We start from the raw sequence: 19,500 nt of genomic DNA on the forward strand, positions 1-19,500 counted from the left end.
CCTGAAACAATATGACCCAAAAATCCAACTTCCCAGAGCCAAAATTCACTTTTACTAAACTTAGCATACAGCTGCTTATTTCTCAAAGTTTGCAAAACTATCCTCAAATGCTCAGCATGCTCTGTCTCATCTTTTGAATAAATTAAAATATCATCTATAAACACCACAACAAATTTGTCCAAGTATGACCGAAATATGCGATTCATTAAATCCATAAACACAACATGAGCATTTGTCAATCCGAATGGCATAACTAAAAATTCATAATGACCATACCTTATTCTAAAAGCAGTTTTAGGCACATCCGACTCTTTTACCCGCAGTTGGTAATACCCAGATCTCAAGTCAATCTTTGAAAACCATGTCGCTCCTTTTAGCTGATCAAACAAATCATCAATTCTTGGCAACGAATACTTGTTTTGATTGTCACCTTGTTTAACTGCCGATAATCAACACACAATCTCATAGAACCATCCTTCTTTTTCACAAATAACACGGGAGCACCCCAAGGTGAAAAACTCGGTCTCACAAAACCTTTATCAGTCAACTCTTGCAACTGCGACTTTAATTCCTTCAACTTTGTTGGTGCCATTCTATATGGAGCAATCGAGATCGGAGCTGTTCCCGGTATCAAATCTATACCAAATTCTACTTCCCTGACTGGAGGCAAACCCGGCAATTCTTCTGGAAATACGTCCGCAAATTCACACACAACCGGTACTGATTCAACTTTCTTTTCAACTTCTTTTGTATTAATTACATACGCCAAATAAGCTTTATAACCCTTTCTCAAATATCTTTGAGCCGACATTGAAGAAACCACACTAGGTAATGCCTCTGATTTATCTGATTCAACCCGCAGAGTTTCACCATTTCCACACTTTAATTCTATAATCTTTTCTTTGCAATTTATTTTAGCATCATGCAATGTCAACCAATCCATACCCAAAATAACATCAAACTCATCAAACGGCAACAACATCAAGTCGGCCGGAAAGTAATGATCCCGAATCATTGAAGGACATTTCTTACATACTTTATCGGCAGTCATACATTTACCTAACGGATTCGACACTCTAATCATAAATTCTGTGTTCTCAACAGGTATATTCATACTAGACACCAATTTCATGCATACATATGAATGAGTAGAACCGGGATCAATCAAAGTAATAACATTAACATTATAGAGGGAAAATGTACCGGTAATCACATCGGGTAAGGAAGCATCTTCACGCGCTTTAATAGCATAGGTTCTAGCCGGAGCTCTTCCTTCAGATCTAACTGCTGCATCTCTGGCTACATTCTTACTGCTTATTTCACTTCCAGCTTTTCTCGGATACCTTCCCCTCGAGTCTGCACCACTAGATTTTACATTCTGAAATTTTTCTTTCTCAGCTCTCTCTGGGCAGTCTCTAATAAAATGATTTGGAGAACCACATCGAAAACATTCATTTACTCTGCACGGACCAAAATGATTTCTACTACACCGCTGGCACTCAGGTTTAACAAATCTCGAATTCCCTACACTGGCTGCCGAAGTAGTCTGGGATTTAGGACCCACATTTTGCTTCCTATATTTCCCATATGATTGCCCAGCTGAAGCTTGGGAACGAGGATTCATATTCCTTGACTTTCTAGGTTGCTGTTAAAATGAACCGCTCATCGGTCTTTTCTTCCAATTTCTAGTCTCAGCCTCTATGTTTTTCCTTGCTTTAAGTAATTCTTCGGCCTTACAAGCTCAATCAACCAATACTACCATTTCCTTTAATTCAAGAATTCCAACAAATACCTTGATCTCTTCGTTGAGCCCGTCTTCAAATCGTCGGCACATCTTGGCCTCTGTAGGAACATACTCTCTGGCATACTTACTTAATCGAACAAACTCTCTTTCATATTCTATAACCGTCATATTACCTTGCTTCAGCTCAAGAAATTCTTTACGCTTCTGATCAATAAATCTTTCACTAATATATTTCTTCCGAAACTCTTCTTAAAGAATTCCCAAGTTATTTTCTCTTTCGGTACCACAGAAATCAAAGTCTTCCACCAATTATAAGCTGAATCCCTCAACAAAGATATAGCGTATTTCAAACATTCTTCAGGTGTACAAGATAATTCGTCAAATACCCGGATTGAATTTTCAAGCCAGAACTCTGCTCTCTCGGCATCATCATCAATATTTGCTTTAAATTCTTCAGCCCATTGCTTGCGAATTCTATCAACTGGAGTTCTATGAAATTTCATCAGATCCATACCTTGAGGCATCGGGGGTACAGGTTGAGGAATTGGGGGAGGTGGGGGAGGTTGTACATTCGGGTTCGTACGAACGAACTCAGTGTACCATGCACTCATCATTTGGAGAAAGGCTTCCCGACCCCTTTCTCCTCCTCTCTGACTAACAGTAGGACGTGGATTTTCAATCGGCGCTGCTCCTTCAGCCGGAGCTGGCGCATTACTCTCTACTTCATCTGCCACAGCTGGATCGAGATCCATTTACTATATAAAAATTCATTTAAAAAGGTCAGAAGTCGTCACACAATCACAATTCATACATATGGCATGTATGGCAAAATCCGTACATACAACACGTAGTCCGAGAACCGACTAAACTTGCTTTGATACCACCAAATGTAACGCCCCCACGCTCGAGACCATCACCGGAGTCGAGTATGAGGTGTTACTAAGCTTAGTTTAACATTTTTAGAACTTTGGATTATTGTTTCTACATTCACAGCTTTTAAGCTACTTGCGTCACAATCACAAGAAAAATCATATCTCGAGTTACGAAACTCAAAATCAAGATTCGTAAATTTTCCCTGAATCTAGACTCATGTACCTATCTACTAATTTTTTTATAAAATTTTTGGTTGGGAAAATTAGTACAGTTTATTAGTTAAAGTTACCCCTATTTCAGGACTCGACTGGTCTGACCTCTGTTTACTACGAATCACATTTCTCTCTGTAAAAAATTCATATGACTATGAGATTTGTTTCTACTAAAACTAGGCTCAATACGGATTCTGAGGATATAAAATATACTACCTAATTATATCTTTATAATTTATGATGAATTTCTAAAGTTGGAACAGGGGATTCAAAAACTGCTATGACTCTATTTCACTGAAATTCAAATATCTTTGAACATATAATTCCTTTACCTGTTTCATTTGTTTCATGTGAAACTAGACATAATAAGCTTCAATTTTATATGTATTCCATCACCAAATTCAATTTCTATGATTTTTAGTAAATTTTCAAACTCGCATCAGTGTTGCTGCAGTATTCTGTTTATGGCAAATTTCATCCTTTTTATGAGTTTTTATGCACTAAGTATCTTAATAGTTTTCCTTAACATCAAACATAATCTACACTAACCATTTTCATAATTTATCATTATGAAGCATTTCCTCAACCATTCCACAACCATACCATAAGATCATTTACACAAAATAGGTATATTGCTATACATGCCATACTTAAATTTAAAAGCCAGTTACCAAAAGTCTTCCGGATAGTGTGACTGAGCCTTCGACCTATCCCGACTCCTGAGCTGGCTTGTCCAAAACTACAATGAGTAAGAAGGAGGGAGTAAGCATAAATGCTTAGTAAGTTCATATGTAAATAACAAGTAACATAACAATACAAATATACCAAACAACTTTAGCATGGTATCACCAAAACATATATCACATTTCTAAACATCATTCATCATCTTACCACCTTATCGTTGTTGCATCTATTTTCAACCCGAGGGTTAAGAACATACCTGTCCAAAGTGTCCATTTCACAACACTTACCAAAACGTCACTTGCATCTTAAGTGTTCTTCCATTTCACTAGAAATTTCACCCGTTAAAGACATCGGAATACAACTCGGATACACGGATAATTTGCACATAAGTGCCTCATATGTAATCAAGAAATCATGTAACCTGCCCCTAAGTGAACTCGGACTCAACTCAAAGAGCTCGGGCGCTCGCATCCATAAGTGAACTCGGACTCAACTCAACGAGTTCGGATGCCTAGTTACATCTCACGAACTCGGACTCAACTCAACTAGTTCAGACATTTGCATCCATAAGTGAACTCGGACTCAACTCAACGAGTTCGGATGCTCAACCATCCTAGTGACATGTCACTTGTATCCTAATCTATTCCTAAGGTTCAAACGGGCTTTTTTCCTCGATCTCACATTGCCGTCTTCCATGGGATATCGGAACCGATACTCGGTAGCAATTCATATTTATCAAGTAGTAAACATAATTTGCATATTACTCAACATTAACCACAAAGCATAATATTTCACGATTAAAAATCAGCATATCATATAATTAACATCAGTAACTTAAAAATAACAATTATGCTACATTATTTACACATGAACTTACCTTGGTACCAAAAGATAAAGATTTGCAATTTAGTCCACAATCTTTTCTTTTCCTCGATCGCGACTTGAATCTCGTTTCTCTTGATCTATAATGCCAAATTAATCTTATTTAATACATACATTCATCAAAACAGCATTTAATACGAACTTTGGTAAAATTACACTTTTGCCCCTAAACTTTTGCATAATTACACTTTTGCCCCTAGGCTCGGGAATTAACCTTTATTCCTTATTCTTATGTTTTATAACCTGCTGATCACTTTTCCCTTCTATGGAAACATCAAATTCTCTCTCTAACATATACTTGTGACTATTAGGTATTTTTGCCGATTAAGCCCTTTTACTCGTTTTCACTCAAACCGAGTAGCACAAGTTGTCTAACATAATTTAAAACCTCATATTCTATCATAAAACATCAAAATACACAAATTTCACCTATGGGTATTTTTCCAAATATAAACCCTAGGTTGAATTATTGCTAACATAAGCTTAATCGAGCTACCGGGATTCCAAAAACGTAAAGAACATTAAAAACGGGGCTTGGAATCACTTACTATGGAGCTTGGAAGCTTGAAACAAACCCTAGCTATGGAGAACCCTTGAAATTTCGGCCTAATGAAGAAGATGGACAAAAATTGGCTTTTAATTTTGTTTTTAATTCATTTTAATAACTAAATGACCAAAATACCCTTAGTACTAAACTTTCCAAAAATTCCTTCCATGTCCTAATTTTGTCCATGAACTTAAAATTGGTCAAATTTCTATTTAAGACCTCCTCATTAATATTCCAAAACAATTTCATACTAAAAACTTCTAGAATGCAAGTTTTGCAACTTATTCGATTTAGTCCCTACTTTCAATTTAAGCACTTTAAGCATAGAATTTCATCACGAAATTTTCACACAATCATGCAATCATATCATAATCATCAAAATAATTATAAAATAATTATTTCTATCTCGAATTTGTGGTTACGAAACCACTATTCCGATTAGGCCCTAATTCGGGATATTACAATATTGATACTCGCCTTGATTGACCGAGTGTGGTTTTAGTCAGCTTAAACCGTTGTCGAAGGTTGATCACACTTCTTGCTGGCTATTTGCAAGATAAGTGAATTCATTACACATGAATACTTATACACATGGATTGAATCATGTATACCATCCTATAGAAAATGCAAACCCCAAAGATAAAGGAAAGGAGTATTCGTCCACTACCAAGAATCCAAGTCAAAATACCTCAGTTAGTACCTGATATCAAATAGCATTACCTTAGTTCAAGAGAGGAGGAAGGTTCAAATCTTTTTTGTGGCACTAGAGACTCCTCCACTACGCGAGAAGTACTAAAACCCAAAGGACACCCAACCCAGAGAGAAAGATGAGAATCAATTTTTAGAGAAAAGAAGAGAAAAGTCGAAAGAGCAAAGACTTACCAATCAACATTCGGCCAACAACCCAGTGCAAGAAGGGAGGAAATTGAGAAAGAGCAGAGAAGCGAAAAGAAGACAAGACAAGGCAAGATATTTGGCCTAAGGCCTACAGCCGATTGTAGGAGAGAGAAGGAGGAATCAAAATAGAAAATGTAGCAAGAGCAATCAGTCAAGAAAAGAGGCCAATTTAGAAAAAGAAGGAAAAAGGAACCAGTTAGCTAGAAAAAAATGATCAAAAAGAGGCACAAAAACGTACAACTCAGAGGAGAGAAAGACCTAAATGGTCACAATCAACATTCAAAAGAATGAAATGAACAAAAATGAAGAGCACAACTCAAACACACTTTTGACACTAAGGTAAGAGTCCTATGATCGAATTGGTACAAGGGAGTTTCCCGCATTCGGCACACTACTACCCTATGCCTTGATCCCCTCCTCAAAACTCTCCCCACATTTCTCCATAAATCATTCCACTGATTTCTACTCTATCCGCATCCTAACTTCCCTCTTTGATTCATGCCACGCACTCCTATTTCCTTCAAACACACCAACCGCCAAAGCTCCAGAGTTCTAGTGATATACAACCACCTACACGGCACAACAGCAAAAAGACATCCTTGGTGCGCAGTAGGACTCAAACTCAAGTCCCTTAGAATTAGCAACACGTCACTTTCCACTAGTCCAGCAGGCTTTTTGATGACATACAACACTCACATTAATTTAAGAGTCTACTAGCTGAAGACAATGGTTTATTCAAGTAGAACCAAAATTTTGCTCAAGCCAAGGCTTGAACTCTTAACTTCCCAGACACTCCCAGAGCACTAACCACTAAGTCAGACATACATCCATGCCACAACACAGAAAAATAATTTTAACTGGGTTTTCGGGATTTGGGCCGTTACATCCTAGCTATTCCTAAGGTTCACATGGGGCTTTTGGACGTCGTAACTCAGTCAAAACGAACTTGTAAACATTGCTCCCATGTATATAACCATTCAGCCATCATATATATATACTCATAAAATTCAATTCAGCATTTTAAATACACATGTATTCAAAATTAACATAATTTATTTGCTTATAAACTTACCTCAGACGATAAAAATCGGAACAGGACGGCTAGTCGACAACTTTAGTTTTCCCCCGATCCAAATCCGATTTCTTTGGTTCTTGATCTAAAAATATTTAAATTAAACTCATTCAAACATATTTTCACTCATTTTAGTCCAAAAACACATAAATGAGCAAATTACCATTTTACCCCTGACATTTTACACTTTTTACAACTTAGTCCAAATTGCACAAAACACAAAATATGCAAAATTTCAATATACCATGTTTAGGCCAAATATTCATCTTCCTCATACAAGTCCACAACTTTTATTTCTTTCACATTTTAGTCCCTCAATTTATCATTTTTATAAATTAGCCCTAATAAATCAAAATCATAAAAAATTCAAATACAAAACATGTTAATCTATCACATATCTTTTATTTTCCATCATCAAACAACAAAAATCACAAGCTTTCAACAATGGAAAAATACAAAATCATCATCAAATTCAAAAATTGAAACATGGGCTTGAGAGATAACATAACAACGATCTCAAAAACGTAAAAATTATCAAAATCGAGCTAAAACTCACCTTGAATTCAGCTTCAATATTGCCGAACCCTTAAAAGCTTTCTTTTCTTTAGTTTCAGTCACAAAGAACAAATATGAATGCATTATAATTATTTTATGTTTTATAATATATTAATATATTAATAAGTTTACATATTTAACCTTAATGATTTTATAATAAAATTATATATTATATGTCTAATGCCGTCCATACATAAAATCAATGGCATAATTGCAACATAAGTACTTCCTCTTATAAAGACACAATAATTTTGACCCTTTTATAAGTGACCATCAAATTTTCATTTTATGCGAATAAGCCCTTTTAGTTAATCGGCACTCAAACGACAAAATTAGATCACGAAAATTTCACACATATAAATTTACACATAATAAACACAAAAAATAATTTTAAAATATTTTTCGACTCGGATTTGTGGTCCCGAAACCACCGGTCTAAATAGGGTGTAAATCAGGCTATTACATTTAGTCCCTTTAGGCATCCATTTTGAAAGGATGTCCTTACCTTGAGTAGTTATGAGTCCTTTAGGGGCCTACACACTTTTAGTAATTTTTCCTTTCTAAAAACTTGGGGGACCTCTGTTTTTATAGAAGTTAAAACTAGTTTTAACAAAGCTTTGGTTTGAGCTTTCTCCTATTAGAAATTTCTTTTGTAAAACTTTGTTAGAGTGAGCTTTTTCACTCTTAACTAACTCAAGTTACTTTTGATGATCCTCATGAGCTTTACAAAGTAAATTATGCAAGTCATAATTATTTTTCTCAAAATCATTTATATTACTTTCAAGTTCATGCTTGACTTTAGAGAGTGAATTGTTTTTATCTTTTAGTTTTGAAATAGGTTTATTATATTTTGAAACCATTAATTGAAACTCCATGTCTAATTCATCATAGAAATCTTGGAGCTCATCAAAAGAATAAGAATTTGAAATAAATGAGTTAGAAGTTACCTTAGGATCATTCATGGCCATAAGGAAAATGTTGGCTACTTCTTTTTCTTCATTACGGGATGAATCCTCATCACTTCAAGTAGCAACATGAGTCTTGAGCCTTTTTTTTCTTGACCCTTTTTCCTTCTATTGAGGATAATCGAACTTGAGTGTCCCAACTTCTAACATTCATAGCATATTATAGGGTCCTTCTCCTTGGTAGATTCAAGCTTGATTCCTTCCTTATTTTACAATTTTCTACTTCTATTGGACCTCATAAATTTTCTGAATCTCCTAGAAAATATGGTCATCTCTTTGTCCTCATCCACCTCTTCACTTGGTTCACTATCTTCAATGGTAGTGGATTTAAGAGCAACACCAACCTTTTTTCTCTCATTCATATCTTATTCTACCCCTTAATTGATCCCCAACTCATTTGTAGGAAAAGAACAAATGAGCTTATCCAAGGTCAACATTTCTAAATTCTTTGCCTTTTTAATAGCGGTCACTTCTACTTCTCATGATTTCGGCAAGCTTTGAAGCATCTTCCTCACAACTTCTTCATTGGGATAGGTCTTCCCACAGGATTTTAGTCCATTAATGATGATGGTGAATCTATCAAACATTGTTTTGATATCTTCCTCAAGCTTCATCTTGAAGATCTCGTAATTAAGAGTGAGGATTCCCACCTTTGACTTATTCATTTGGTTAGTTCCATCATAAGTTAGCTCTAGTTTATCCTATATCTCATAGGCATTCGAACTCTACAATACTCATCCAAACCAGGTGCACAAATGAGAGTGTGCATGGCCTTGGCATTGAGTTGAATACTCATTTTATCTTCTTCGTTCCATTCTTTCTTACTCTTTGAAACTAAGAGCTCTCCTTCTTGCTATTGAAGGGCCATCCATGATAATGTCTCAAACCACAAGATCATTTGCTTGGATGAATAGCATCATCCTTGTCTTCCAATATGAGTAATTGGAACCATTGAAATAAGGAGGCTTAGACTATATTGAGGCTCACCAAGAAAAATTGAGTCAGAAGTAAAAGTCATTGTAGGAATTGAGTTGATGATTATTGAGCTTCCTCAAGGATCTACTCGTTAAACCATCTAATAAAGACTAACTTTGATACCAATTTTTAGCTTGATAATTCAACTTGAAATCACCAAGAGAGGGTAATTTGGCCTCTTAAAAATTTATGGTTGCTCAGAAAAAGATAGAGACAATAAACACTTCAATTTATAGTGGTTAGGCCCCAATTGTCTACGCCACTACCTTAGCTTTCCACAACTAAGGATTTTCCTAAATTTACTAATTTGATAACCTTTTATGAAAGGTTTAACCTTACAAACTCTCTTCATATATCTACCCCACACCATAAGACACGAACCCCCTCAAAGAGGTACAAAAAAGCAAAAAAAAAATTATCCTTAGAAGATCAATGTATATACAAATTAAGCTCAATTATAAAGTACATTTTAACTGATGAAATAATAATGAAACTCACAAGTGTATGCAAGAAAAGTATAGAAAATTTTGGCACAAAAGTTGTTTGATTGATCTTTAAGCTTGAATATTCTCTCTTGCTTTTCTAAGATATTTGGAAGCTGATATTTATACCCCTACTTAATTTCCAACCATTGTTGTTGTTGGAGAAATGAATAGAGCCATTGAGGATGTGAAAACCAGTGCATTTAATTCACTTGCAACAGTGCGTATCAATACTAGATAAAATGGTATTGATAATTTTTGCATTAAATGCAAAATTCAGTGACTGCTGGAGCTTAAGAACCGATACGAGAAAAATTTTATCGATACCATATGAAAGGTATCGATACCAGATTAATACTTAGCTGAATTTGTAAAAAAACAAAATGTCAATTTGGTATCGTTTTCCAAAAGGGTATCGATATTTTGAAAACTATTGATACTTGGCCAAAAAGTATCAACAGTTTTTGCCTGGAGCTTTTCTGACATATTTTAAAAATAGTTTGACTAGTTAAGATGGTTCTTACTTGATTAAAATCAATACTCTAATGTTCTAAGGTTGATTGAAAATTTTATCTTTTAGACTTCATTTGAGAAATCATTTTGTCAATTTTGTTCAACTTTAACTTTTATTCAAAAACACTTAAAATTGGTTATATCAAAACATATTATCAAATAAAAATTAATTTAACAATTACACCCAATTCGAAGGAACCCACCAATTACAATTGTAACACCCCACACCTGAGTTCTACACCGAGACGAGATACGAGGAGTTACCACACTTAATCACATGCATACAATCATTTTGATGTCATTAAGACACGGTCAAATTAAAAACTTTCTTTTATTTTGAACTTTGCCTAAACTCCTTAATATGGGCCTACAAGACCCCTAACATCCATTGGAAACCATTCGGGACCAACTCGGGTCCTTTAACTAACTTTGGAAAAATAACTCTTGAAATCGAGCACACACCCGTGTGGAAGGGCAACACGCCCATGTGGTCATTATAACATGGTCGTGCTGATGGCCCATGTGACACATATAGCCTAAGCATCTAGGGACACGCCCGTGTCCCATGCCCGTGTGAATTAAATTCTAAATTCGAACCTACAAGGGTTTTCACACAGCCTGACACACGCCAGTGTCCATGGCCCGTGTTCCTCACACGGCCATGAAACTCCCGTGTCTTAGCCTGTGTCTAAAAACATTGACATTCTATTTCTGATGTCAGCATCCAATTTATGGCACACGGCTGACGTACACGCCCATGGCCAGAGGTCGTGTCCTCCACACGGCTGAGACACATGGCTGTGTCTCTACCCGTGTGTTTACTACCATGCATACTGACTTGTAAAATTTACGTGCAGGGGGCACACGACCAAGCAACATGCCTATGAAGCTGACCGTGTGTCACACACGGCCTAGACACATGCCGATGTGTCTACCCGTTTGGACAATATAAGGCTATCTACAAAGCCCTTTGCCACCCTGAAACACAATCTAATACCAAATAACATAACAAAGTCTAACTTAGTGTGATTTCTCAACCAAAAAACCATAGCTAAGGCCCATACAAATTTCATATATCCAACCATGCCAACAATTTCACATTCATGAAAAACTATCTTGCATTTATATACAAACTTTCAATATTAACCGTTTTCCATGGCCTTATACAAAATGAATCAAATGCTAAAGTAAGCCAACACATTGGCCAATTAACGCTAACACAAAACTTAAAAGTCAGGGTCCTATACATGCCATAATCAAAATAAAATATCTATCTATACCAAGTGCTTCAGATGATAGTGTGACTGGCTTCTCCGACGTAGGCAAGGATCCTCGAGCTACTTTGGCAACACTATAAGAAAACGGAAAGGAAATAGGGTAAGCATAAAGCTTAGTAAGTTGCATGAAAATATATGACAACAATTTACCATCCTACAACATACTCACAACATGTCATCTTTTGTTCATAACACATAAATGAACATAAACATAGCTTACTCATCGCTATCCCATACAATTTACATAGCATATATTGAGCTCAGATCTCATACTTCATGTAAAATACACAAGTGGTCATAAGCAGAACTTACTCATTTTCCTTCCTCATTAAACATACAACGTAATTGAAGCTCATATTTTGATAATCTCATTTAAGTACCTGTACCACTCATCACATGGTCATAAGTTCTCTCATTTCGATATAAACCATAAATCTTTTGTTGAACCATTTAGAATACTGCTGAATACTCAAAAGCCCTAACATGGTTAAGATGTCGACGCCATGTTCCAGACATGGTCTTACACTGGCTCTCATCTATTGGTGTCGATGCCATGTCTCAGACAGATCTTACACTAACACACAACAAGCTGACACCATGTCCCAAACAGGTTTTACACTAGCTTGTCTATCACAAGGCTAATGCATGTCCCAAACATGTCATACACTAGTTCTCATCTATCACAAGGCTAATGCATATCCCTGACATGTCTTACACGGGCTTCAATATCTCAAGGCTGATGCATGTTCCAAACATGTCTTACACTAGCTCTCGTCTCAATGCCGATACATGTCATTGACATGTCTTACAGTAGCTTAAGTATCTCAAAGTTGATTCATGTCCAAAACATGTCTTACACTAGCCCTCGTCGCAATGCCGATGCATGTCCCAAACATGTCTTACACTAGCACACATATCGCCTAATATCAATGTAGCAATATCCAAGTTTATTCCAAATATTTAACGAAAGCCTCTACTATGTTAATTTCTCAACATGTAATCTCATTTTCAAAATCAAAACAATTTATGTCATATCAGTTCAATTGCACATCACGAAGATATAATTGCATTATTAACATACAACTTACTTTGGTACTCAAAAAGTAGCGACTAGTTGATTTAATATAACTGCTTGCCCTTCCCCCGGTCTAGGTTTGGATTTTATATTTCTTGATCTAAAATGGAAACATTTAGTCATTCAATCATCCACTAAATCTAAATGCTCAATAATTTATAATTTGGGCAAAATGACCATTTTGCCCCTATACTTTCACAAAATGGTCATTTTACCCCTAGGCCCGGAAATCGATTTTTATTGAGTTTCCTTATTATTAAAGCCTAACCGATCATTTATCTCTCCTATGACAACCCCAAATTTCCAATATTTCACAACATTACTATCTATTTTACAAACTTTACAAAATGGTCCTATTAGGGTTTTCATGAGAGGTCCTAGCACAAAAATTATTTATTTCACAACCATGATTCATTTTCTTCCATAAATTTCAGAAAACAACATGAACACTCTCATGATAAAACCCTAGACTTTCAACCATTTTGCAAAATAGTCCCTTCATTTGAAAGCTCATGATACAAGGGTTCTAAAAATACAAAAATCATCAAGAAAGACCATCAAAATCACTTACTTGAGAGGGTTACAAGTTTCTAAAATTTTCAAGCTTTCAAAACTCTAAAATGGTTGAGTTTCGGTGGAGAAAAAATGGTGAAAAGGGATGATATCATCTTTCTTTTATTTTATTTCTTTTTGGTCAAATAAGTCACCAAACTTCACCTAATATTTGTTCTATGTTAATTTTCTTGTCTCATGGCCGACCAAGCCTCTCTAAAGGGTCTAATTTCCTTTTAAAGACCCCCAATTTAGGTTCTCTAGCTATTTGACACCCTTAGCTATCAAAATAGTATTTTTGCACTTTATGCGATTTAAGCTCACAAACGCTAAAATTAATTCACCAAAATTTTCATGCACCTTTATAAACATGCCATCACACATAAAATAATATTAAAAATAATTTCTCTAACCTCGAGTTAGTGGTTCCGAAACCACTGTTCAGACTAGGCCCAAAATCAGGCTGTTACAAAAATGGTTACCCAAACATCACCGAAATTCAATTACTAGGTGTCTTTCCAAATACTACTTTAGTGTTATAAATATGTTTATTTATGGGGAGAGTCATAAATATGATTATACAAGTTGAGAATTAGATATGAAGCTTCAAAGAAATGTATAATTTCAATTTTTAAAATTAAAATATTTTTGAGTTTTTAAATCAATTAATTTGATATAATTGATAATTTTTATTCATATTACTAATTTTACTAATCATTTAATTATTTTCATAATATAAATTTTTATTAGAAGTTCAAAAATTCTTGTGAATAATATCTATAACAATTTAATAACTATTATGAGCAAACTACCATTTTCGATGATGATGATGATAATATCTTATTCCATTTACCGAATAAATTTTGGTTCCAACTTTTGTCAGCTAAGTTTTATATCATAATTAGTAACATAGTATACCTAAAATTTGATATTATGAATTTTCAAACATTTTCATCACAAATTTTGAGATTATGCAATTATTGTTATCAAATTTAAAAGTTACAATAAAATAAAATGATCATGTTTTCAGTTAATTAAATATACATTTATACAAAATAGAATTTAACATCATGTTATTATTTTTGAGGTAAAAATAATAGTGAAAGAACAAATATAATATAAACAAATCTTCAAAATTAAAATATAAAAAAAACTAAATTTGCAATTTTGAGTCAATAAGAATTATTGTCAAAAAGTAAATAATTTTTAATGTAAATATTACAAATAAGGTTATAGTGCGGCTTAATAACAACAGTGCAATGGTGTCATAGAACACATTAAAATATAACTCATTTGAACTCAATCATTGGCACCTGCAAAATAAAAAGTGGAACTAAATATGTAACACCCCGTACCCGAGACCGTTGCCGGAGTCGGACACGAGGGGTTCACAGACTAAATTCGCTTACTATCGCAGTCCATTTTAAAATTTTCCAGGCAGTTGGCTAACTGCGACACTGTCACCTTAAAAATCATATCTTGAGTTTCACAACTCGAAAATCAGTTTCGTAATTTTTCTCTGAAACTAGACTCATATTCCCATCTACATATTTTTTTCTAGAATTTTTGGTTGGGCCAATTAGTACAGTTTATTAGTCAAACTCTCCCACGTTACAGGGATCGACTACACTGACCTTTGCGCATTACGACTTGGATATCTCCCTGCACAGAGCTTCAATACTGATGCCGTTTGTTTCTATAGAAACTAGACTCAGAGAGGAATCTATACATGTATAGAATGACTCCTAATTATCTCTGGTTAATTTATAATGAATTTACAAAGTCGGAACAGGGAATCCAGAAACCGTTCTGGCCCTGTCTCATGAGAACCTGAATATCTCTTAACATACTGTCCATATGATTGTTTCGTTACTTTCCTATGAAAATAGATTCATCAATGTTCATTTACATAATTTATTCATTATTTAATTTCAATCCTACTATTTTTAGTGATTTTCCAAATCTACATCACTGCTGCTGCCAGCATCTGCCTTTAAGGTAGACTTTACCTATTTCATAGTTTCCATGATTCAACTAGCCCTTTTAGCATAAATAGCACAAATTATGATAGTGATTAACCATTCCATACCTAATGATTATAACATTATGCTCAAACATATATAAGCCATTTTCGCATGGCTATATACATTAACCAAAATATTCTTCCGCCACTAGTCTATTTTATACATGCCATAAGATAATCCAAAACATAGCAGTACCAAACAGTGGATAGTGATAGTGTGACTAGTTGCTGACGATCCCCGAGCCTGTAGCTTCGCAATGAGATCTATAAAACAGAGGAAACAGAGTAAACGGAGTAAGCATTACAATGCTTAGTAAGTTTTAAGCAGTGTCAATAGATAACAATCAAATTATAACATAGTTGTTCGTATTTTTATTTCACTCTTCCTTCGGGCATACCATCCCTTTACCGAATATGCACATCTCATCATATACAATAGGCAGATAAACTTTCACATAAAAGTGAGCTCATGTGACATAGATATATCGTATGATTTCACATCACCTCTCACACTGATCCGATGTCACATAATCATAGGAATAGTCTCATAGATTGCTCTCGTATGCATCACATAACTACCTTATGATTTAGTGCAAATCAAGCTCACATATAAACTTGGAGTACATACCTGTTTAACCTTTCGCATTGAATATATTTATAAGCAATTCTTATTACGAAGTCTTACCCGGACATAATCTCCACACGAAGTTATCGGGTCTTACCCGGACAAAATTCCCACACGTAGTCATCGGGTCTTTAGAGCTCGGATATAGTACGAGCGCGAAGCTTACGGACATTAATCAGTGATAATATTCTCGCATAAAGCCTGCGGGGTTTTAACCCGGATATAGTACTGACACAAATGCCCTTCGGGACTTATCACATTTATGCACTTTCACATCCATCACATTGGCCACTCGGCCCTGTCACATATATACACTTTCACATTCATCACATCGGCCATTAGGCCTTATCACATATATACACTTTCACATTCATCACATCGGCCATTAGGCCTTATCACATATATACACTTTCACATTCATCACATCGGCCATTAGGCCTTATTACATATATACACTTTCACATTCATCACATCGGCTATTTGGCCTTATCACATATATACACTTTCACATTCATCACATCGGCCATTAGGCCTTATCACATATATATACACTTTCACATTCATCACATCGGCCATTAGGCCTTATCACATATATACACTTTCACATTCATCACATCGGCCATTAGGCCTTATCACATATATACACTTTCACATTCATCACATCGGCCATTAGGCCTTAACTCATTTAATACTCACATTATCAAATTAATCCTTAACTCAAATTTTGGCAGAATTACAATTTTGCCCCTAAACTTTTGCATATTTACATTTTTGCCCCTAGGCTCGGGATTAAACTTTATTCCTTATTCTTATGTTTTACAACATGCTGATCACTTTTCTCTTCTATGAGAACATCAAATTCTCACTCTAACGTGTACTTGTGACTATTAGGTATTTTTACCGATTAAGCCTTTTCACTCGTTTTTGCTTAAAATCGAGTAGTACAAGTTGTCTAACATAATTTAAAACCCCATATTCTATCATAAAACATCAAAATACACAAATTTCACCTATGGGTATTTTTCCAAATATAAACCCTAAGTTGAATTATTGCTAACATAAGCTTAATCGAGCTACCGGGATTCCAAAAACGTAAAGAACATTGAAAACGGGGCTTGGAATCACTTACTATGGAGCTTGGAAGCTTGAAACAAACCCTAGCTATGGAGAACCCTTGAAATTTCGGCCTAATGAAGAAGATGGACAAAAATTGGCTTTTAATTTTGTTTTTAATTCATTTTAATAACTAAATGACCAAAATACCCTTACTACTAAACTTTCCAAAAATTCTTTCCATGTCCTAATTTTATCCATGAACTTAAAATTGGTCAAATTGCTATTTAAGACCTCCTCATTAATATTCCAAAACAATTTCATACTAAAAACTTCTAGAATGCAAGTTTTGCAACTTATTCGATTTAGTCCCTACTTTCAATTTAAGCACTTTAGGCATAGAATTTCATCACGAAATTTTCACACAATCATGCAATCATATCATAATCATCAAAATAATTATAAAATAATTATTTTGATCTCGGATTTGTGGTCACGAAACCACTATTCCGATTAGGCCCTAATTCGGGATATTACAATGTCCCTTTGGGGGTCTTAAAATCAATTCTATAAGCACAAAAAGCATCATCTACTTTCATCACCCAATCCTTCATGTTTGATTCTACTGTCTTTTCTAGGATACGTTTAAACTCTCGGTTTGCTACTTCGACTTGTCCACTAGTTTGAGGATGGTAAGGGGTAGCTGTCTTGCGGTGAACTCCGTATTTCTTAAGGGTCTTATCAAATTGGGCATTACAAAAATGAGTACCCCTATCACTGATAATTTCTTTAGGTGTTCAAAAACTAGAGAAGAGTTTCTTAAGGAATCGTACTACCACTCTTGCATCATTAGTAGGTAAGGCTTGGGCTTTCACCGATTTAGACATATAATCAACGGCTACTAATATGTATTTATTTTCAAATGAGCTAGGAAATGGACCCATGAAATCAATACCCCATATATCAAATATTTCACATGAGAGCATGTACGTTTGGGGCATTTCGTCACGTTTATAGATATTACCTGTTCGTTGGCATTTATCGCAAGTAATAACATACCTGTTAGCGTCTTTGAAAAGTGTAGGCCAATAAAAACCTGATTTGAGTGTTTTATGTGTGGTCTTATTTCCACTATAATGTCCCCCAGTCGGTCTTGAGTGGCAATGCTCCAATATTTTAAGTGCTTCTACCTCGTAACGCATCTTCTAATGACTTGATCTGCATATATACGGAAAGGAAAAGGTCTTCCCAAAAGTAGTTTTCATATCAGTAAAGAATCGCTTCTTTTGCTGATGTGTCAACCCTTTTGGGATAACGTTAGCGGCCAAAAAATTTGCAATGTCTGCAAACCAAGGTACCTTAGAATCAGATATAGAAGAATATTGTTCTTCAGGGAATGAATCATTTATTTCAATTTCATCTAGCTCTTTGGTACTTGAATTTTAAAGCTTGGAAAGATGATCAGTCGTGAGATTTTCAGCTCATTTTTTATCTTGAATCTCCAAGTCAAATTCCTGCAATAACAGAATCCATTGAATGAGTCGAAGTTTTGCATCTGTCTTAGTTAAAAGGTAGCGAAAGGCAGAATGGTCAGTAAAAACGACAACTCTAGACAATATTAGATATGACCTAAATTTATCAAATGTAAAAACTACATCTAGCAGCTTTTTCTCCATGGTGGTGTACTTTTCTTGTGCGACTGTCAAAGTTTTGCTAGCATAATAAATAAGTTGAAAATGCTTGTCTCTTCGTTGTCCCAAAACTGCACCTATTGCAAAATCACTCGCATCGCACATTAGTTCAAAAGGTAAATTCTAATAGGTGCGATTATAATTGGAGCATTAATCAATTAATCCTTTAAACATTCCTGATCGAAATAAAAGAACACATCTTTTTCTAGTAATTTAGTCAAAAGCTTAGCTATTTTAGAAAATTCTTTAATAAATCCTCTATAAAACCCAGCATGTCCTAAAAAGCTTCTGATAGCCTTGACAGAACTAGGGGGAGGTAGTTTTTCAATGGTTTCAATCTTAGATTTATCAACCTCAATCCCTTTACTAGAAATTTTATGTCCTAACACAATACCTTCTTGAACCATAAAGTGACATTTTCCCAGTTAAGCACAAGGTTTGTTTCCTCACATCTTATTAAAACTCGTTTTACATTTTTAAGGCAAAGATGGAAAGAGTTACTGAATACCGAGAAATCATCCATAAATACCTCTATGATGTCTTCTACGAGTTCATAAAAAATGGCCATCATGCAGCGCTGAAAAGTAGCAGGAGCATTACATGATCCAAAAGGCATTCTACGATAAGCAAATATACCGTATGGACATGTAAATATCATCTTTTCTTGATCTTCAGGAGCTATTGGGATTTGAAAATAGCCAGAGAGCCCGTCTAAAAAGTAGTAGTACATGTGCCCTGATAATCTTTCCAACATTTGGTCAATGAATGGCAGGGGACAGTGATCTTTTCTTGTGGCGTCATTC

The sequence above is a fragment of the Gossypium hirsutum genome, chromosome A13 (genome assembly GCF_007990345.1).
Source record: "Gossypium hirsutum isolate 1008001.06 chromosome A13, Gossypium_hirsutum_v2.1, whole genome shotgun sequence".
Taxonomy (NCBI): domain Eukaryota; kingdom Viridiplantae; phylum Streptophyta; class Magnoliopsida; order Malvales; family Malvaceae; genus Gossypium; species Gossypium hirsutum.